The sequence below is a fragment of the Megascapheus bottae genome, chromosome 13 (genome assembly GCF_031878675.1).
Source record: "Megascapheus bottae isolate mThoBot1 chromosome 13, mThoBot2.hap1, whole genome shotgun sequence".
NCBI classification, from domain to species: Eukaryota; Metazoa; Chordata; class Mammalia; order Rodentia; family Geomyidae; genus Megascapheus; species Megascapheus bottae.
Window position 1 is genome coordinate 26,887,746 of NC_143521.1, and position 21,486 is coordinate 26,909,231.

The window sequence follows — 21,486 nt, forward strand, 5'->3', positions numbered from 1 at the left end:
ACAAAGCAGTTCATGAACATAATATATCCTCATCAGTGTCACATGCTTTGAGTTTCTCACCAACCTCAACTCATCCCTTCCCTTACATGTCCTACTTTTGTGATATACATAGAGATCTTGACTTCTCACCTTCTTTCTGCCCTGCCTCCAGTCATCTCCCTATCTCTTCTCTCCCCTGTTCTCTCTCACACCATGTATATCCATTGCCTGGTGATTGATTTGATTGGGCTTTGACATATTTTTTTAAATAATTGTATTCTTTGAGCTTTCTATAATTTATCATAGTTCAGTAAATTTGGAATTGTAGACATCTTTCCCAATGTGTTTACTGATAGATTTATGATAAAAGCTCTAGGAATGCTAGGAATATCCAGAATATTCCTCAAATTAATAAAAGCTGTATATGAGAAACCTGCAGCCAGTATCATACTTAATGGTGAAAAACTAAAATCATTTTCACCTAAGATCAGAACTAAGACAAGGATGACTACTCTCTCTACTCCTCTTCAATATAGTACAAGAACTGATGTATTAGAATTGACTCAAAATTATGACAAAGCAGCAAGGTATAAAATCAACCCATAGAAATTAGTAGTTTTTCTGTATTCCAATAACAAGAAAATAGATAGGAAAGTCAGGGAAAAACCTCAGTTGAAATAATTTCAAGGAGATAAAAAAACAGCCTAGGAATTACCTTAGCAAAGAATATTTTTAAATTTGAAAAAGGAAATATATGTTAATAAAAATTGAAAAATCATGCATATACTCCTACATTGGAAGAATTAATATTGTGAAAATGGTAACATATTTAATATTAATATCTAATACTATTTCTCTGCAATCTAACATGCCATAACATTTTGAAGTGGTTGTATCTTTTTAAACAGTTGAGAATACTGAGTTAATTTTATTTTGGCTATCAATATAACACATATTTCAGCAACACACCACAAGATTTCTTTCTGAAAATTATCACTAGAGATTAAAAATAAAAACATGGTGGCATAAAAAAAGAAGCTGCCAAAGGACATTAGATGACTGTTCTTGGCTCTAAATCTATTTTTCTTATCCAAAGGAAGCATCGTTCTGCCAGAAAGATACCGGTGTGGAAGCAGTATCTTCCAATCAGTGAAACTCGGGTTTACATCAGAAGAATGCATCTTATTTTGGAATATGTACCCATGGTATGGTTAAAAAATTCAAAACATGATATTCTTATAAAAAGAATGCAAATGAAAGCAGATATCACCTTTTTTGTGTTATAGAAGTTGTCATTGGGATATATCTGGCATATAACTACTCGATTGTGCATTAATGTTTGTGACACAATATTGGGTACAATGATGCTTACATGTTGGGTGTTGAAAAAAATAGTTCTTGAATACTATCTGCAAAACCTGCACAAACTCTACTAATTCACCCTGTGATATTTGGAAAATTTTCAATGCTCTAAGTGACTTGTATTTCATGTTTTGCCAAATATAGTTAATGCAATATTATGGTATTTTTGATAAACAGTCTAAAAACATTTTATTCCATAAAGAGAAAGGGTAATTACAATAGATGTCAGAGGAAATGAGAACTTATTTATGCATATCCTAAGATCATTTTGGACAACTTTTTTGGAAATGTGTTTTATTGGTGGAAAAAGACAACCACACCCCAGAGCCGACAAAAAAAAAAGTGTTATATTTTTAAGAATATGCCAGTACTCATATTAAATCCAGTATTCTGTTGTTTATTTATTTATTTGTTTTTTTTACTTATTTGCGGCACTGAGGATTATATTGATACATTCATACTTGCTAGTCATGTGCTGTGCCACTGAGGTACACACCCTGGCTTTCTGGTTTTGAGTCATTTCTTCTGTTAATTAGTATAAAATAAGCAAATGAGATTCAGTGTAGTCCATGGAATGTACTAGGATTTTTTTCTTATTAGGGAAATATTTTCAATTTCAAAAAGAAAGGCAAGGCCACAAGTGTGGCCTGATAGTAGAGTGCTTTTCTCTAATGCATGATGCCCCAGGTTCGATTCCTTGATACTGTACACACAGAAAAAGCTGGAAGTGGTGCTGTTTCTATTCTTGAGGAAGACCAAGGACAGTGCCCAGGTCCTGAGTTCAAATCCCAGGACTGGCTAAATGCCGTCTTGATTTTCCATCTTCATGTAACTTACAGAAATTTCTGTACCTGTCTTACCACCATATTATATTCCAAAATTTATTTTTTTTAGTATCTAGCTCTTCTCACTTGAACACATACTGTTCTCTTCAGTCTTGTAATCTTCTTCACATTTTTAATCACGTTGAGATTATGTGGGGTAAACATTTATTAGCAATGCAAAGAAATAAAGCTAGGATCTATAAGAAAACATAAGAAAGAAAATGTACTTTAGACTTAGGTTATCAAAAAGTAAATTTAATGCAAGTGCTATTTGATTATTGAAAGATTTTATGTTGACTCTGACAGTGATGCCTGTAAAATAATATTTCAGAGGAGAAGGAGGATTTACAAATATAGAAATGTGAAAATCATAAAATCATGTTGCATGTGAGGAGGTGGGATGTGAAATTTCATTTAGAATATATATAATCCAAGATTGGAAAAGTGGGAGTATGTCACAGTCTAAGAAAAATAGAATTTCTTTGCAAACAGCAGGGGAAATAACCCACTATAACTGAGATTTGGAAATGGTGATAGCTCATAAAATTAAATCTACATATGTAAAACTGGTCAAAAGTATTTCTCAAAACATATTTGTACACATATTTCCAAAAATAATCTATCCAAATGTATTCAGGGCAGATACACTTTAGCAAAAACAAATTTCATTGTAACAATAGAATTTGTCTTGTTAATTTCTGAGTTGAATTTGTACAATAAAAGTTGATCTTGAATAAAAATATAGCAAATTAGATGACAGTAATTTAGAAATATTCCTCCAAAAGAGCAAAAGATTCCAGCATACAGAATTAAAATTGATATGTAAAGTTCTTCAATTCTATAGGTAGCTTAATTACTATTAATTGTGTCACCTATAAAGTATTGGTTCTAATTTTTTGGCTATTATATTTAAATAAAAAGGATACTTTCAGATACAAAATACAGTGTTTATCTCTGTGAAAATAATCATAATTACATAATGCTTATCTAAACTTTGTTGGTAGACTTCATTTCATCATTGATTTTTAGGTATTTAATCTAAGGTCATAATTTTTAGATGATTGTTTCTCTTGCTTCTGTCTTAGTGAAGAGGACATACCCAATTCATTTTTTCATGGACAGACTAATAGACAGACTGATGGTTTACATGCCCCAATATAATGTTATGTATTGATTGAAAACTTTGCTTGAAGGCTTACTTTGAAGTTAAAAAAATACTAAGAAAATTTTTGTGTTTAATTTTTTGCGTGTCTAATGTGTGCAATGCAAATTTTTCCTCATCCATATAAGGAAGATTTGTGATCTTGCTTGTGGCTCTCTGATCCATGGAGATTTATTTCTCATGGTATCAATGTGGAGAATGTATAAATTTGAAGACTAACAAATAAACACGATTCTGTTTGAGTATTTCTACCAGTGGGGAGAGACGACAGATAAACTGGGGTCATTTGTGAGTTGTTTATTCAAGGTGTTACTTATGAAGGTGTGAAGCTGATACAGGAAGACCTCAAGGGATGGTGGAAAAAGCTTATGTACAGTACAGTTTTTCAAATCCCCAGTGCATTAGGTTTTGACATGTAATTTTCTTGCCCTTCATATTTTAACTAATGCAGAATACTGCTTTATACAGTCTGCATTGGTTTTCTTCTCCATAAATGGCTATTTGAAGTGAATTAGATTTTAAAAATTCACTTATTTGAAGCTTTAGTTAACACATCATATTTGTTTTTAATAATTTATTGATGTAAAATAATTCCTTTACCTTATTGAGACAAAGTGGATTATAGAGAATGTCTAAAATATTTTTGTACATTTAGTGGCTGAGATAACTAGAATAAGTAGAATATGCCACTAGTTTTTTCAAATGTGTATTATATGGTACCCATTTTAGAGAAAGACAAAATTTCAGGAATAGCACTTCATTTGTAATATTGTTAACACAGCTCTAAATATTTACTTGTTTAAATTAATGTTGAAAATTATATTTAGTATTATTCAACCAATATTGGGTAAATAAAATATATGCTTTAATCAATTACTTACAATATGTTCCTCATAATAAATGGATTGACTTTTGGGAAATCTGGTACTTGTTAAATGAATGCTTCCCATGATTGTAAATTTATTGTAAAGTTTGCACAAATTCTATTGAAAAATATTTGATGTAATTACATTCCGTTATCTTATGAATAAAGCTGGAGTGATTCATGCTTCCTTTGTTCCTGAAAAATGATCAGGGTCAACTGTGATGAAAACATTCTAAGTACAGGAAAAGATAATCATGGACTCCATAAACAAAAGGTCCAAAATAATTATAAGATCTGTGATTTCTTTGACACTTCACCTAAATAACATTCAACAAGTATTTTCTGATGAGGAAGCACTGCACTAGGATGTCAATCAAAATGAGATATGCAGAAAGAAAAATAACACTGACAAGAGAATGTGTCCCCTTTCCACTCCTCTTGATATCTCTTTTCCAATTAATATTTTCTATTTATTGCAAAACTTCCCTTTAAAATCATCTCCCTCAGGGTCATGTTGTTCACTAATTTTGAATTTTTCTATTTCCTCTCAATTTTATATACTTTTCTTAGAAAATTATCACATACTAGCAATGCATCCTTTTTGTTTTGAAGTTTTGTCCCAATTAGGGAAATTTGAGGTGTGGAAAAAGATTGCTGATAACTCAACTTTCCAACAGCTTTTAAAATCACAGTATGTGGACAGGTGCTTGCTTCACGAATGAGGGTAAAGGAGCCTTGGTTTTGATGCAAGAAAAGATCCAAGGAGAAGATAAACGTACACATTGCAATTATATCTGCTCTTCCAGATGTGTGGATTGAAAAATGGAGGAATTTGAAATCAGCAATTTTAATGTCAGATATTTAAGAATTATTTCTGAGCTCAGTGAGAGCAATGCAAACTGTAACCCTTTGTAGAGTGTTGACACTTCTATTATCCATACTAGAAATGATCATTTGAGATATTGAAGAAAGGTTACTTGAGGAGAGAATTTGTGAAATATTAAAGGACTTGGAATGTACAAAGCTAAAGACAGAAATCAGCTTTTAATCTTTGCATCTGGTGTTGACAGAGGATGATCAGACAGTAGTGAGAATCTAAGAATCAATATATGCAAATGAGTAACTAATTGGCCAGGTCATTTATAGATTCCAGAATAAAGAACTACCAAACATAATCAAAGATGCAAAAATGAATCAATAACAGAGATGCATATATATACTCATAATGCTTAGGAAATATTCTGCATGTTAAAATCATTTTGCCTAATTCCATATTGAAAGAGAATTACATTATTTTCCATCATCCTCACAGTTTTATTCTAAAGCAAGGGAAATATTGTAAAGAATTGATAGAATTGACATTATAAATGGTTTGCCAAAGTCTCAAAGGGTTTTGCTGCTGCTTCAGTGGATTGGGTGAAAGCCACCTCAACTGCATGACTTTGTGAAAGAGATTATATAGGTGATACTCTTTTTTGCATATATTTTTATTGTAATTAATAGAAGGGTTACATTATATTCAACAGATATAAGGTGCATTACTTCACATACATTGATACCCTTTCTCATGTCTTGGTCCCCATTTTCCCACCCCTGCCCCTCATCTTGTACACTCCCTTCCCTATCCTACTTCAAATAACCAAATAATCATATATACAATATATCAGATTACAAGGTGAAATACTGTAACAATATGAGATAAACAAGGGACAGCAAAAGAGATGAGAGATAACACAGTACATTAAGGGCAACAATCACTCATTATATGGTTTTTCTTTCTACAACCTGGAGGTCCTTGCATTTAGCATCATTCTATATGTACTTATGTATCTAAGTTTTGTTTTATCGTAAGTCTCTGCTAGGAGAGCCCAAGGTTTCTAGTGATTATGACAAATGAGGGAAACCATTGAGCCTATGTTCCTTTGAGTCTGGCTTACTTCATTTAATATGATTTTTTCTAAGTCTTTTCATTTCCTTACAAATGGGGTGATGTCATTCTTTCTGATGGCATCATAGAATTCCATTGTGTGTAAGTACCACATCTTGTTGATCCAGTCATCAACTGAGTGACATATGGGTTGGTTCCATATATTCGCTATTTTATATAGTGCTACAATAAAGATCATTGTGCTAGTGGATTTAGTATGTTCTTGTTTCTGGGCGATTGGGTAAATGCCAAGTAGTGGAATTTCTGGATCATAGGGGAGCTCTATGTTTAGTCTTTTGAGGAACTACCACACGTCTTTCCATAGTGGTTGAAAGAGTTTGCACTCCCAGCAAATGTGTAGTAGTGATCCTTCTCTGCCACATCCCTGCCAGCATCTCTTGTTATTATATTTCTTGATCCTGGCCATTCTAACTGGCATGAGGTGGAACCTTAGAGTTGTTTTGATTTGCATTTCTTTTATGGCCAGAGATGTCGAGCATTTCTTCATGTGTTCCTTAAACTTTTAAAGGACGGTGATGTAGCAAAGTGTTCAGATGCCTATTTAACAATTCCTATTGCAGCAAAAACAATATTTTTCCTGAAGAAATTCCGAAATGTTATGCAAAGTCTACATCGACTTCCATAGTGTATGCCAACTAAGAGGTGATTTTTGCAGAGGTACGCTTGCAATAGCTCACACTTCTAACCATAGCTCTTCAAGAGGTCAGAATTTGAGGATCATCTTTCAAAGGAGGCATGGAATAGGAAAGTCCATGAGACTTGTATCTCCAATAAATCACCAAAAATCCAAAGCAGACTGTAGTTCAACAGGTATATTGCTTGAACAAAAGCTTTTGGATCAATGTGTGAGAAGTAATGCACCTACTACTTGGCAAATGTAACAAGACAAAAGGAAATACAAAACAAAGATAGCAACAAAGACAAAGTAATGAATAAACTAAGATAACCTTTTGTTTCTGTTTCTTGGAGTTCATTTTGACAAATATAATTTTTTTTACCTGAAGAACAACAATCATTCATTATGACAAATATCATTTTATATGGTCAGATACACCTATTGTGCCTATGTGATCCTCTCTGAAGAACAGCCTCATTTGGTCTAACTCCACTTCAATGAATGCCTAGATACCAGTATAGTTTATGTGTCTCAGTGTATCTATTTTTCTTTTACCATCCAGTATATTCACGTGTAGATTTATCGGTGCATTCTAGTTATCACAAATGAGGGAAACCATGTAAACTATGTTTCTCTGGATCTGGCTTACTTCACTTAATATAGTTTGTTTGTTTGTTTTCCCAAGTCTTTCTCTTATCATATTTTCTTGATCCGTTCATCCACTGAAAGGAATACAAGCTGATTCGGTCTGTATCTTGGCTCAGGTAAAGAATGTTGCAATGAACGATTGTGCTGATAGCGTTATTGTCAGCTCTTTTTGTTCTATTGGATAAATGTCCAGGAGTGGGATTGCTGGGTTATACCAATGTTTGGTACTTGAGCAGTTTCCATACTGTTTTCCTGGATGGTTATAAAAACAAGCTTACATTCCCACCAAGAGTGTAATAGTCTTCTTTTTTGGATGTATTCGCACCAAGATTTCTTATTGTTTGTTTGTTTGATAATGTCTATTCTAGCTCAGGTGAACTGGAATTTCAATATTGCTTTGATCTACTTTTCTTTTATGCCCAGAGGTGCTGAATATCATTGTCATGTGTGGATTGGCCATTCTTACTTCTTTTGAGAAGTTTCTAAACATTTAGCTCAGTTACTAATTGAGTTGTTATTTCTTTGAGTATTTGTTTTGGGGAGGTTAATTTTTTGAGCTTCTAATATATTAAATATGAGGTCTTTGTATGATATACAGGTCATAGAAATCTCATATTTTGTAAGCTTTCTTTTTATTTTGTTAGCTATGTGGAAACTGTTCATCTCATTTATCCAATCTTTCTTTGATTTGTTGTGATTCTAGATCTTTTCTTAGGAAATTTCAGCCTGTGCCTAACAGCCCTTGTGTTTCTCTTACCTCTTCCTATAATATTTTCAGTGTACCTAGACCTGCAAGTTTATGAAGAAATAGAGGAATCCTAATTCAATCTCAGTGTTTGACTAAATATATTTTCAGTATATTTTCAATATATATAAATATATTCTAGATACTGAATAGAATAAATTAAAGTAGGTAATTTATCTGAAGTCAAGTTTAAGTGAACAAGTTAAGTAACAAGTTAAGTGAACATGCTTAAGTAACTATACTACATTTTCTTTATTCATTTGTCTATGAATCCTTGAGATACTTCCCTGTTGAAATTCTTTGTGAGTAATGCTGCTATGAATGTAGATTCAAAATCTTCTTTGAGAACTTTATTCCAATTCTTTTGAGTATAGTTATATGATGAACAAGAATGAGCATTCATGGACTTAAATGAGATTTGAGGACATTTTTCTATGGCACATGCTAATCACACACATGAAACACTATATATTGTATGATTCCACTTACATGAGATAATTAGCATAGTCATAATGAAGAGAGAGGAAGTGAAAATGCTTGCTTCTGTAAAGTACCAGGTTAGGAGAAAGAAAATACAGAATGGGTACAGAGTTTCAGTGCTATGAGAAGGTGTGGATAAGGATAATAGAGATGGTTTCACAGTATCATGAATGTGTATAATACCACTGAGATATATAGGTAAAATGAGTAAGATGAGAAGCTTTATATTAATATATATATTTTACTATAATAAAAGTACATTAAAGAAGAAATATTAATAACAACAAATATTAAAATTAATGACTTTGTTTCTATAACACAAATGTAGCTATATCTAGATGGCGAAACCTAAGCATGAAATTATTGAACCACATCCTACGTATATTTGTATATTTACTGTCCATTACTGAAGTTTTCCATGAATGTTACATTGATTTGCAAATAATACAAAAGTATAAAAAGGAAAAAATGGAAAATTTAACTAGTAATGTTTTGGTTCATGTCCTTGTTGAAAAAGGGTTAATGAACGCCAACTTTCATCTTCATTTTTATATAAGATATACGTAATGTAGTTAACATATCTCTATAATCTGGTAAATAACACATGTTACAAGTACTGAGTTAACCTATAAACAGAATTTATAAAACTTGTAATAATTTATCACAGAGTAGTGTTTCTCAAAAGCCAGTGTAGCTATATGCAATTAAAACATGATTCTGAAATTGGTGGACAATAAAGTGTATACACGAAGGTGAGTAGACAAATGTGCAATATTTTAGTACACTAAATCTCCACTCTCAAAAATTAATCTCCACTACTCAAAAGAAAAAAAAGGCTCGTTATTTTCTGGTAGTAGTAGTTTTTCAATTATTAAAGGATAGATCAAATCCTGTGATAATTTAACATCAGTATGTTTGTGATTGACGGATCTCTCCCATAAAGCATCAGAGAGTTAAGTGGTTTTATTTTGGGCATTTTACTCATAACTGAATTCTTTTCTTACTTTGAATTTTCAAGCAATTAATATTTTTCATACATTGGATATATTTTACTTCTTTTTGTTCTTTTATCAATTTTTTTTTATTCCATGAATGAAGTGAGGAGCAAGAGAAAAACAGAAGAATAACTGCATTTGCTGTGTCAATAACAGGCTTATGTTTATGGACAAATGACTTCATTTATCTAAATGTTGTGTAGAAGTTATTCATACCTAAATTAAGTTATGATTATTTTAAGTCTGATTCCCATTTGTTGATTAAGTAGTTTAAGCAATAACTTTGAAGCAACCTTGAATCAAATTTTCTCTGTGGGTTATTATTCAAGTTCACACATCCTTGAACTCAAGAAAGCCTTAAAGTTTGAAGGCCTGAAGGTGAAAGATCTAAAGAATGAAAAACGTGCAAAAAATATCTCAAGGATAGGTAATTATTTAAGCAATAAATAGTTATCTATTTTCTTGTTGTTGTTACTGTGTCAGTCCTGCTTGTGGTTGGGAGGTTTATAGATATTATAGGACAATGAGGGAGAGAAAGTGAGAGAAAGAGAGAATGAGAGAGAGAGAGAGAGAGAGAGAGAGAGGTAGAAAGAGGACAGAGAGACAGACAGACAGCTGAGATAGACAAACAGAAAGATTAATTTGTATTTAATATAATATAATAAGGAATTCGGTAATATCAATACATTTGGCAATATCTAATTTGCAAGTAGCAAATACCTTGCTACTTGTGCCAGTTTTCCCTTTTATATGAATGTGTTACAGACAAGCTACTGTTAACATAGATTTTTCTCTTATTTATTTCCCTAAATTTCTGCTCATTCTGATGCAATGAACATTACTACGTAGAGTGGCCAACAATGAATAAGATGAAAAGCTGTGATGGAAAGCTGTGATTAATGATTTGTATTATGGAACTCATTTTCATTATTGATAAAAGCATAACTAAAAACAGTTTCTTCTTGAGTTAATGTTTCCCTTCAAACATTCAGTGATATAATATCATCATGGAATATTTATATCTATTATTAAAATTACATATTATTTATATGAAAACAATGTGTTAGTTATTTTCATCCTGTCTATACCCATTTTAAAGAGACTAAAGAAAGTTATATTTGATACTTTAAATAACAAATCAAAATTTCCCTTATTCCTACAGCTTTTGTGGGCATATTTTTCCTGGCTCTAAATAAACTAGGGAAAATTTATAGATTCCCTATGTATCTTAGTTGAAAGTCTTTGTTAATAAATTTGACTTATTTCTGTAGTATTTTTATGGAGTTCAAAAGTGATCATTTATTATTTTGTATTGTATGTTATTGAGGGACATTTTAATTTTATTAAAATATTTTAGAAATATTATATTTAATTACCTAAATTGTAATGCCAATACAGTTAGATATAATTATTTTATTACATTAATTGTCAAATATGATTATATGTAAAATGTGAGTACACATAATCATTATGTATAAAATATGTAAATATACAAAATTTATACATATATAAGAACATATTATATATAGAAATATATAATTATACATTTTATATGTGTTGTAGATGCATTATATATCAATATATAAACTACCTGTGATTTTACATAAATGTACACAATGTAAAATAAATATATTATACATATATACAATATAAATATATTTTATAATTCAATATAAATTATGTTATTTTAATGTAATTAATTTATCAGCATTTACAGTTTGGTTTATAATGTATTTCATAAATATTTTATATATATATATTTCATATTTATTCTTTACATGGTAGATTATGGAAAGACTTTGTAATTTGGGGGATTTTAAAGTAGAACTTTTTCTTGCCTATACTTTTCACTTAATTCTTCTGCTAATGTATTTTGAAATTCATTCAGACCAAAAACTCTTTTTTTATTTTGAATAATATTTTTTTCACTTACTAGAGTACCCACTATGGGTTAAGAAATATATGTTTATCTTGAAAATAAAAATTTAAACTTTCAGGATATAATCATTGCTTAGGTAAAAATGTATCAAAGTGGTAAACACTATATTATGATAATTTTATGTAGTTGAGCATACACCTATGTACTCACCCTCCACCAGCACCAGTGATTGAATTTTGTTTGACATTTATCTTAAAAAATATACTCCTGTTGACACCTTATTATTTTGGAGAGCTGAAGCCAGGCTGGACTTAAGTTGTTAATTGCCAAGTTACATGGAGACAAAAGATTTTTTTAAAAAGCCAGATTTTTTTATTTTTAGATAAAAGGTAATGTACTCTACTGTTATTGTAGAGGTAAAGTTCAGAAAGATTATAATTACAAGAGCCAGGTAATAATTACGTTTCTTTTCCTGCAGTTCCTGTATAGTTCTCTTTCATCAGTGTCCAGTGAGATCCAGGACTGCACTTTTTCACCCCATTTCCTCCCCCTAAGAAGGTTCCTTAAAGAGAAAGGCTGGATAAGTGGGACTGCATTAAACTGCAGAGCTTTTGTATGGCAAAGGACATAGCTAGTAAACTAATCAGGAAGCCTACAGAGTGGGAGAAGATCTTCACCAACCAAACAAAGGACGAAGGCCTCATATCTAAAATATATCAACAACTCAAAAAATTGAATCACTCCAAAACTAACCTCCAAAGTAACAACCATCCCATTAAAAAATGGGCCAAAGACTTAAAGAGAGTCTTCTCTGAAGAAGAAACAAAAATGGCCTATAGACATATGAAGAAATGCTCAACATCTCTGGTCATAAAAGAAATGCAAATCAAAACAACTCTAAGATTCCACCTCACTCCAGCTAGAATGGCCAGGATCAGGAAAACGAATAACAACAGATGCTGGAGGGGATGTGGCCAGGAGGGATCACTACTACACTGTTGGTGGGAGTGCAAACTCGTCCAACCACTATGGAGAGCAGTGTGGCAGTGCCTCAAAAGGCTAAACATAGAACTCCCCTATGACCCAGCAATTCCACTACTTGGCATTTACCCAACCATCCAGAAACAAGGACATACTAAACCCACTAGCACAACAATGTTCATTGCAGCACTATTCACCATAGCAAAGATATGGAACCAACCTAGATGTCCCTCAGTTGATGAGTGGATCAACAAGTTGTGGTATTTGTACACAATGGAATTCTATGCTGCTGTCAGAAAGAATGACATCGCCCCATTTGTTAGGAAATGGAAAGACTTAGAAAAAATCATATTAAGTGAAGTAAGCCAGACTCAAAGGAACTTAGGCTCAATGGTTTCCCTCATTCGTCATAATCAGTAGAAACCTTGGGCTCTACTAGCAGAGATTTGCAATAGAGCAAAATCTTGATACATAAGGACATATAATGTGAAGCTAATTGAAAGGACCTCCAGGATAGTGAAACAAAAGCCATATAATGAATGATTGTTGTCCTTAATGTACTGTGTTGTCTCTCATCTCCTTTGCTGTCCCTTGGTTATCTCATATTGGTATAGTATCTCACTTTGTTATCTGATATATTGAATTTATTTGTATTTGGATATTTGAAATTTGATAGGGAAGGGGGGAAAACCAAGACGGGTGGGGGGTGTGGGGGGGGAGGGAAATGTGTACCAAGACATGTGAAAGGGTATCAATGTATGTGAATTAATGCACCTTCTATCTGGCAAATATCATGTAACCCTTTTACTAATTACAATTAAAAAAAAGAAATAACTAAACATAGACCTTTCCTATGATCCATCCATAGCACTCTTAGGCATGTACCCTGAACATCATGAATCAGGATATACTGACAATATCTGCACATCCATGCTCATTGATGCACAGTTCACAACGCTAAGACATGGATGTCCCACCACAGATGAAATTAAAAAAAGTGTCATAGCTCTACATAATGGAATTTCACACAACCATTAGAAATAAAAATGTCATTTTCAAGAAAATGGATGGAACTAGAAAAATCATCTTAAGTGAGGCAAGCTGAATTCAGAGAAACAAATGACTCATGTTTTCTCTGATATGCAGAAATTAGATCTAAAATATACTGGAATATGATAAATGATACAGAATTCTAGATACTTGCATGCAGTGAGGCAAAAAATGATATTTTAGAGACACAAAGGTACAATGAATGCCTACATGCCTCTTCATATTAACAAAAAATTAAATAGGTGATAGAATGATGATAGATAGATGAATATAACTGCAAAGAAACTCCAACATATGGAAACAAGAGACTTATTTTAGTTTTATGTTTTCAGTTTTTATACTTTTATTTTTTAATTTCTTTCTTCTTTTCCTTTTGAATAGTGTATTCAAGTGTACCTCTTTCGATTTTTTTTGCATGTAACAATACTTTTTGTTGATTTTGAAAACATCCCATAACATTTTGTTTTTCTCAGGGTCTATCTAGTGATAGAAAAGCATAAAGATTTCTCTATTAAAGTAGAAGAGAATGCAAAGAAGAGCGATTGTTACAGAAAAGTGATCAGGCTGAACAGAAGGTAGATAACATTTAAGTGAGCAAATGAAAGGATTAATGTCTAGGACTGTGGGAACCCTGCTGGAGGTTAATATAAATAAGATGTTATGCTTCATTGACTTAAGTTGACCTAATTCTTTCACACATCAATATTACTTTTTAAGATGCTGATGCTTAAGTTTTGTTATCATTTGCTATTTAATCTGTAATGCTTTATTACCTTAGTAGGATCTAGGAAAACGGTGAATGTTCTGGATAAACCTTAATTATACGAGGCCTCTTTGATAGTTACAATGAGTATTATATGATGTCTCCAAGTCAATGGCTCTCAGGTTCTTAATTCATAGTATTAGCTAAATGTACGTATATGCACACATCTGTTTATCAGTAAAACTGACATGTGAGTTCTCATAATAAAATATGAAAATCACAAGCTTGTTTATCCTCTTCCTTCCTCTATATCATTAAAAGCATCCTTGCTTAACTATTTATGTACAATACATTGCTATACATAGCAGAATCTTCATAAATGAAATAGTTTCCAGTTTGTTTATTTAGGATATCACTAAAAGCTTTATTTTGTATTCCAGTTGCTTCTAGAGATAAGGTTGCATCAATGTGGCTCAAATAATTTGAAGAAAACAGATAATACAAATCAGCAAGTATTTAAAGTGAGGGCTAACTCCTGGAAAAATTATCACTTTCCTTCAGGTAGTTAACCCAACTAGTCTCTGATTTCCTGCTTCTTTCTCTCTGCTTTATTCATATGGTCAGGCACAGAGGAGTATAAAAATTACCTTTTATGAATCATTGGCATAGTGCTATTTGTGACTCTTATATTATTTTGATCATAGTGGTTTCTGAGTGAACAAGAAGGATATTTATAAGGAATTGTTTCAAAGTGACCTACTTTAGATAACTATAATACCCATAGAGACATATCTGTGCCTGCAAAAAGTTTCAGATAATTGTGAAATAAAAAATGTTGGAAGAGGGTTTTGTTTCTGTTTTCAGAGAAGATTATTTTTTTTCAAAGAGAATTCAGGTTGACTTTCCTTCCACTCTCACTATCACAAATCTCCCATGTATTTGAGTAGCTTCATTTTCTTTCAATTTTCCGTTCCTCTTTCCCTCATTTCCTTCTGTTGTCCCTCCCTTTCTTCTTCTTCTTTTTTCTTTTAATTTTCTTTTCCCCCTTTTCTTACATTCCTGGCTTAATCTATGCTTCCCCTTCTTTCAATATTCCCTGTGAACTTAAGTTACATACTGGTCTGATTTGAATTTCCACTTCTCTTGCTCCTGTCTCAGCTTCAACTATGAAATTTAAATACTACCTATCATGTTTTGAATTGAGGAAAGGTTAAGAAAGCTACCTTTATATTCATTGTGAAAATAAGAAGATTTCTAGTACATTAGCAGCATGTGGACATAAAGGATGCAATGTAGGCAACCAATTTGGCACAAGCTGAAAATAAATTAAGCTATTTGGGGTCATATAGAGAAAATAGCTAATTGACTATGTTAGCAAAGTGGCAGCATGTTGAAAAGAATTACTTCTTGAGGAAGCACCTTAAGAGAGGAGAGTTTAACAGAAAATATTGAAGATGTAAATACTATTATAGATACAACTTTTAAAATTAATTAAAGATCTCCAAACCAGCTGGATGTGGTGGCTCACACCTGTAATTCTAAGTATTCAGGAGGCTGAGATCTGAGGATCAAGGTTCAATCCCCGCCCAAGCATAAAAGGACCTGAGAATCTTATCTCCAATTAACCTCTAGAAAATGAGAAGTGGTGCTTGGCTCAAGGGTAGAGTGTTAGCCATGAGCTGAAGAGCTCAGGGACAACACCTAAGCAGAGTTCAAGCCCCATGACACACAAAAAAAATGAATTGGCTAAGTCTATTGTAATTATTAAATTAGTCAAGGGCTTTGAAAAATTTTCTAAAGATAGGTGGGCATAAATTTATAAATAAAAATGTAAAATATTACAGTTTGTAAGTTGCTAGTTTAAATTGCTCATTTTGTCATGTAACCCCCAATGTAGTTTTTCCCATGACTTTGAATTGTTTTATAATGAAAACTGGATGTTCCACAAAGAAGTATATGTGAAATAATAATAAAAGTCCCATGACTAAGTAGCTTAAAACTTGCAAAATTGTTTCAAGCTAAAAGAACACTGAAAGAAAGAAATAGAAAAATGAAGTGGGTTTTCTGTTATTTTCATATTTTAGTAAACAGACAAGATGGATTAAAAAAACTCTCCTCTAGAAAAATTTGTGAATTTGTGTGTGTAATCAGTAAGGACTTAATGTCTCTGCAGCACATCAGCTGCTCAGCACAAGAAGTTCTCTGGGAGTGTGTACTGCAGCAGGAGGCATCATGTGCCTATTAAGCAACAAGACAATCAAATGACATAAGAAACTCCAAAATGCTCCTATAAAATTCGGTGAGAAAATAAACCTCCTCTGATCAGATTTTTGCTCAAAGAAATCTAAATGCAGTGACACCAGGAACAAACGGTGAGTGACAGCAGATGGAAAAGACAAGACATTCTGGCTCAAGAGAGAAGCATGGAAAACTGAGAGGACATAGAAGGATGTGTGATAGGAAATCATGATATGGTTTCAATGCAACACAACTGCTTTATAAATATTATAAAATGAGTGGTATGGTGGAGAGTGAAGGGTTGTGTTAACAAGGCCTGAGTAAAGAAAAAAAAATGAAAGAAAAGAATAGGTAGAGAATCACCAAATACAGTGAAAAATGTTTCAGTGTTCTCCTTGGCCTTTGTTTCTACATTTTCCCTCTATTACCTTTCTTCATATCGTATCTTTATTACAATTCCGCTTCACCCTTCTCCAGTCAGTAATTGATACTGAGTCAGTGCTCAGATAACCAATTCTGGGTCACTGCTTGCAAGAACTGTCAAAATGACAGATATTCTCGAAGTGGATCCTCAAATATTACCATTTTGTTGAGTGCCAGAATTACAGCTTTCACAGATGGTACTTTTCCTCTAACAGAATGAAACACCAAGGTTATATGTGGTCTTCCCTATGTGAAAAAGCAGTTGACATGTGCTTAGGCAAAGATGGCAATAACGATTTCTTTGAATGACAATTCGGTAAAGAGAAGAAGCTATCTAGATACAAAGATTTAAGCTAAGTATACTAATTGCCTTCTTACTGAAGACATTTTCTGATCCACTTCAAAGATAGTTTGGGAAATTTTGATTATTATATATTTGGCTGCAGAAAATTTGTTGTGATTCAAAGAATGAGATAATTAGGTCAAGGGGGAAGTTAGCCATGCGTATTGTCTAATGAAAGAAGTACTCTGGAGTTTAATAACATGCTTTCTGAATGTATACTTAATCAATGGCACTAAAATATTTACTGAAGTCACTGAAAGTCTATGGAGAAAATCTTCCCATAAATGTTTGCATGCTAGTATGCAAAAGTCATTATTTTACTTGCTTCTTGTTTGCCTGAGTTTCTTTTTACTGCAACTGTATATATTATCATTACTATGACATCTAAAAGTTACCAGAAAAGGTAGTAAATATGAGGTACACATGTTAATTTTCTTTTTTTTGTTGTTGGGTTTTTTTTTCTTTTTTTTTTTTTTTTTGCCAGTTCTGGGCTTGAGCTCAGGGCATGGGCACTGTCCTTTGTTTTCTTCAAGGATAGTGTTCTATCCTGAGCCACCGCACCATTTCTGGCTTTTATTTCTATATATGTGGTACTGAGGAATAGAACGCGGGTCTTCTTGCATGCTAGGCAGGCACTCTACCACTAGGCCAAACTCCTGATCCCATTCTTTAAATTTCCTTAAAGAGCAAACAAACTTCACCTGACTTATTTTCAGATGACTTTTTATTGTATGATTTTTTTTTCTCCTCAGTTTTAGGGCTTGAACTCAGAGCCTGGGCACCGCCCCTTAGCTATTTCACTTGGGTCAATTGCTCTACCACTTTGAGTCCCAATGCAAATTCTGTTTTTTTTTTGGGGGGGGGGTGTTGTTGGTTTTTTTCTGATAGTTTATTGAGGGTAAAAGACTCAGAGATTTTTTTTTGCCCCCCACTGCCCTTGAATTGCAATCCCCATAACTCAGTCTCTGGAGTAGCTAGGATTACAGGTGTGAGCCACCAGTGCCCTGCTTAATTTTATATTCTCAAAGAATTTTTGAGCTCCTTAGATATTAGGTCAGTCAGAAAATTTGATCTTTTCAAATCATGAATTTTTTTGGTGGGACTAGCGTAATAAACATTCTATGGAAAATCATAATGACTAAGGAAGATTCAGTGCATCATGTTTTTTCTAGTATAAGTAGTGGAAACATGCACAATCTCCCATTGATATGGATAGTGACTAATTTTACTTAAATAATAATGGGTACTTCTCTACAGTATAAGTAGATTTCTTACCCTCATGAATTTATTATAATCAACTTAATACTCAAGGAAACTCTTAAGTATCCACAATACATTAAGTGTTGCAAAATATACTCAAACTTGTAGATATTTTTCCATGTGTTCTGATTCTTTTCTCATTTCTTATAACTTTAGTTCCTTATTCTCTCTGTATTTTCTAATCTCTTTCTTTACTAAAAATCTGTCTGAGTTCACTACTCTTGGAATATACTTAGAAACCAACTAAAGTCAATAAACTTAAACATTTACAGGCTCATCTTGTTTAAGAAAGCACTGAACTTGACAGAAGTACAGTCACTCAAAATTGATTGCAATTTTTAGGCCAACATTCTCTAGACAGAGAAATTCTATCTCACAAAAAAGAGATACAAATAAAGATACAACATAGCTTTCTATAAGTAAAGGAAAATCTACCAATAAGTAAACATACACCTATTTATAGGCAAACTACCCAACAGATAGTATAAGAAGCTGAAGAAATGAAGTAATTTAGGATTGTGTAGTACTTCTGTGAAGGAAATAACCAATTTTCTAGCATAATGGAACAAAAAACATAGAGTTATACTCCTAAGCAGAAGGTTAAATTTCAAAGTATAACCATCCAACACAAAATACAATTATTATGAAATTGCATTGACTGTCCTTGAGGATAGTTTTCTAGATTCTAATATCAATTAGTTAAGTCCCAAATCAACTGGATAAAGCAATAAGAAAAAGGAACAAAGAAATATTAAAGTCTGGATTTACCTAATATTAAATATTTTTAGAAAATATTTTATCACAAGATGACATTGTCATAGGTATAATTTCATGCAACATAATATATTGTCTATAAAATTTTACAGACATAAGTTTATATGACAATTCAGTGGGAAAATCATCTTATATAACAATAATCATATCTAAATATATATAAAAGATAGTATCTTTTCTTATTTTTAATTTATCTAGAAGTATATAATTTCTAACATAGCAATTTTAAAATAAAAAGCTCACAAATAATTAGAGATAATATTAGATAAAAGGGTGGTAATATAAGTTTCAAGATTCTCATTCCACAACAGAAAGAAAATCTGTGCCTAATAAAATGCATGACTCTATAGAAATATGAAAAACAAAATTCCAAAACATGAAAAATATGCAATAAACAAATGAAATAAAGGAGTATTTAGAAATCCTGAGGTTTAGCTTTTTTCTGTTTGCTGTCCAGTCGCAGGTGCTGTGAAAACCACCACTAATTCGAAGTCAAAATGGGAAAAGAAAAGATCCATATCAACATTGTAGTCAATGGACATGTCGATTCTGGCAAGTCCACCACCACCAGACATCTGATCTACAAATGTGGTGGCATAGACAGGCGAACCATTGAGAAGTTCAAGAAGGAGGCTGCTGAGATGGGAAAGGGCTTCTTCAAGTATGCCTGGGCCTCAGATAAACTGAAGACTGAACGTGAGCGTGGTATCACCATTGCCTTCTCCCTGTGAAAATTTGAGAACAGCAGGGATTCCGTAACCATCATGCATTACCCTAGACACAGAGACTTCATCAAGAACATGATAACGGGCACATCCCAGGCTGGTTGTGCTGTCCTGATTGTTGCTGCTGGTGTTGGTGAATTCGAAGCTGGTATCTCCAAGAATGGGCAGACCCGTGAGCATGCCCTTCTGGCTTACACACTTGGTGTGAAACAGCTCATTGTTGGTTGTCATAAAATGGATTCCTTTGAGCCACCCTACAGCCAGAAAAGATACGAGGAAATCTTTAAAGAAGTCAGCACCTACATTAAGACAATTGGCTACAATCCTGGCACTGTATCATCTGTGCCAATTTCTGGATGGAATGGTGAAAACATGCTGGAGTCAAGGGCCAATTTGCCTTGGTTGAAGGAGATGGAAAGTCACCTGTAAAGATGGCAGTGTCAGGGAAATCCCCTTGCTCGAGACTTTGGGTTGCATCCTGCCACCAACTCGTCCCACTAACAAGCCTTTGCATCTGCCCCTTCAGGATGTCTAGAGAAGTGGAGGTATTGGACAATAAGCCCGTGGGCCGAGTGTCCTCAAGCCTGGCATGATGGTCACCTTTGCTCCTGTCAGTATCACAACTGAAGTGAAGTCTGTTGAACTGCATCATGAGCCTTTGACTGAAACTCTTCCTGGGGATAATGTGGGATTCAACCTCAAGAACTTGCCAATCACAGATGTCCGCTGTAGCAACGTTGCTGGTGACAGCAAGAATGATGCTCAGGTGATCATCTGGAACCGTCCAGGCCAAGTCGGTGCTGGCTGTGTCCTGTGCTGGATTGACACACTGCTCACATTGCTTGCAAGTTTGCTGAGCTGAAGGAGAAGATCGACCACCCTTCTGGTAAGGAGCTGGAAGTCAGCGTTCAATCTCTGAAGTCTGGTGATGCTGCCATCTGTTGATATGGCTCCAGGCAAGCCCCTATGTGCAGAGAGCTTCTCTGACCATCTTCCTCTGAGGTCTTTCTGCTGTTCGTGATAAGAGCCAGAACTTTGCTGTGAGTGTGCCATCGTAGCTGTGGACAAGAAAGCTGCTGGAGCTGGCAAAAACAATGCGTCTTCCCAGAAAGCTCAGAAGGCTAAATGAATATTATCCCTTATATCTGCCACTTAGTCTTAACCAGTGGTGGAGGAAGGGTCTCAGAACAGTCTATCTCAATTGGCCATTTAAGTTTAATACTAGGAGACTGGTTAATGATAACAATGCATCCTAAAACCTACAGAAGAAAAGGAAAATGTTTTTTTTTGTGATAGACATTTTATTTGATTTATACATTATCATGCAACAACATATTCGAACATTCAAAAAAAAAAGAAAATGTTTTGTGGACCATTGTGTGTGTGTGTGTGTGCGCGCGTGGCATTTTTAAGTTATTACTTTTTTAAATTTTTTTTTTGCTAGTCGTGGGGCTTGAACTCTGGGCCTGAGCACTGAACTTGGACT

General features: G+C 33.4%; 1 pseudogene; it reads left to right on the plus strand.

Moving 5' to 3' along the window:
- The first annotated feature begins 19,772 nt into the window (after nucleotides 1-19,772).
- LOC150055712 (elongation factor 1-alpha 1 pseudogene) lies at nucleotides 19,773-21,129 on the plus strand (annotated as a pseudogene).
- Nucleotides 21,130-21,486: the final 357 nt, after the last annotated feature.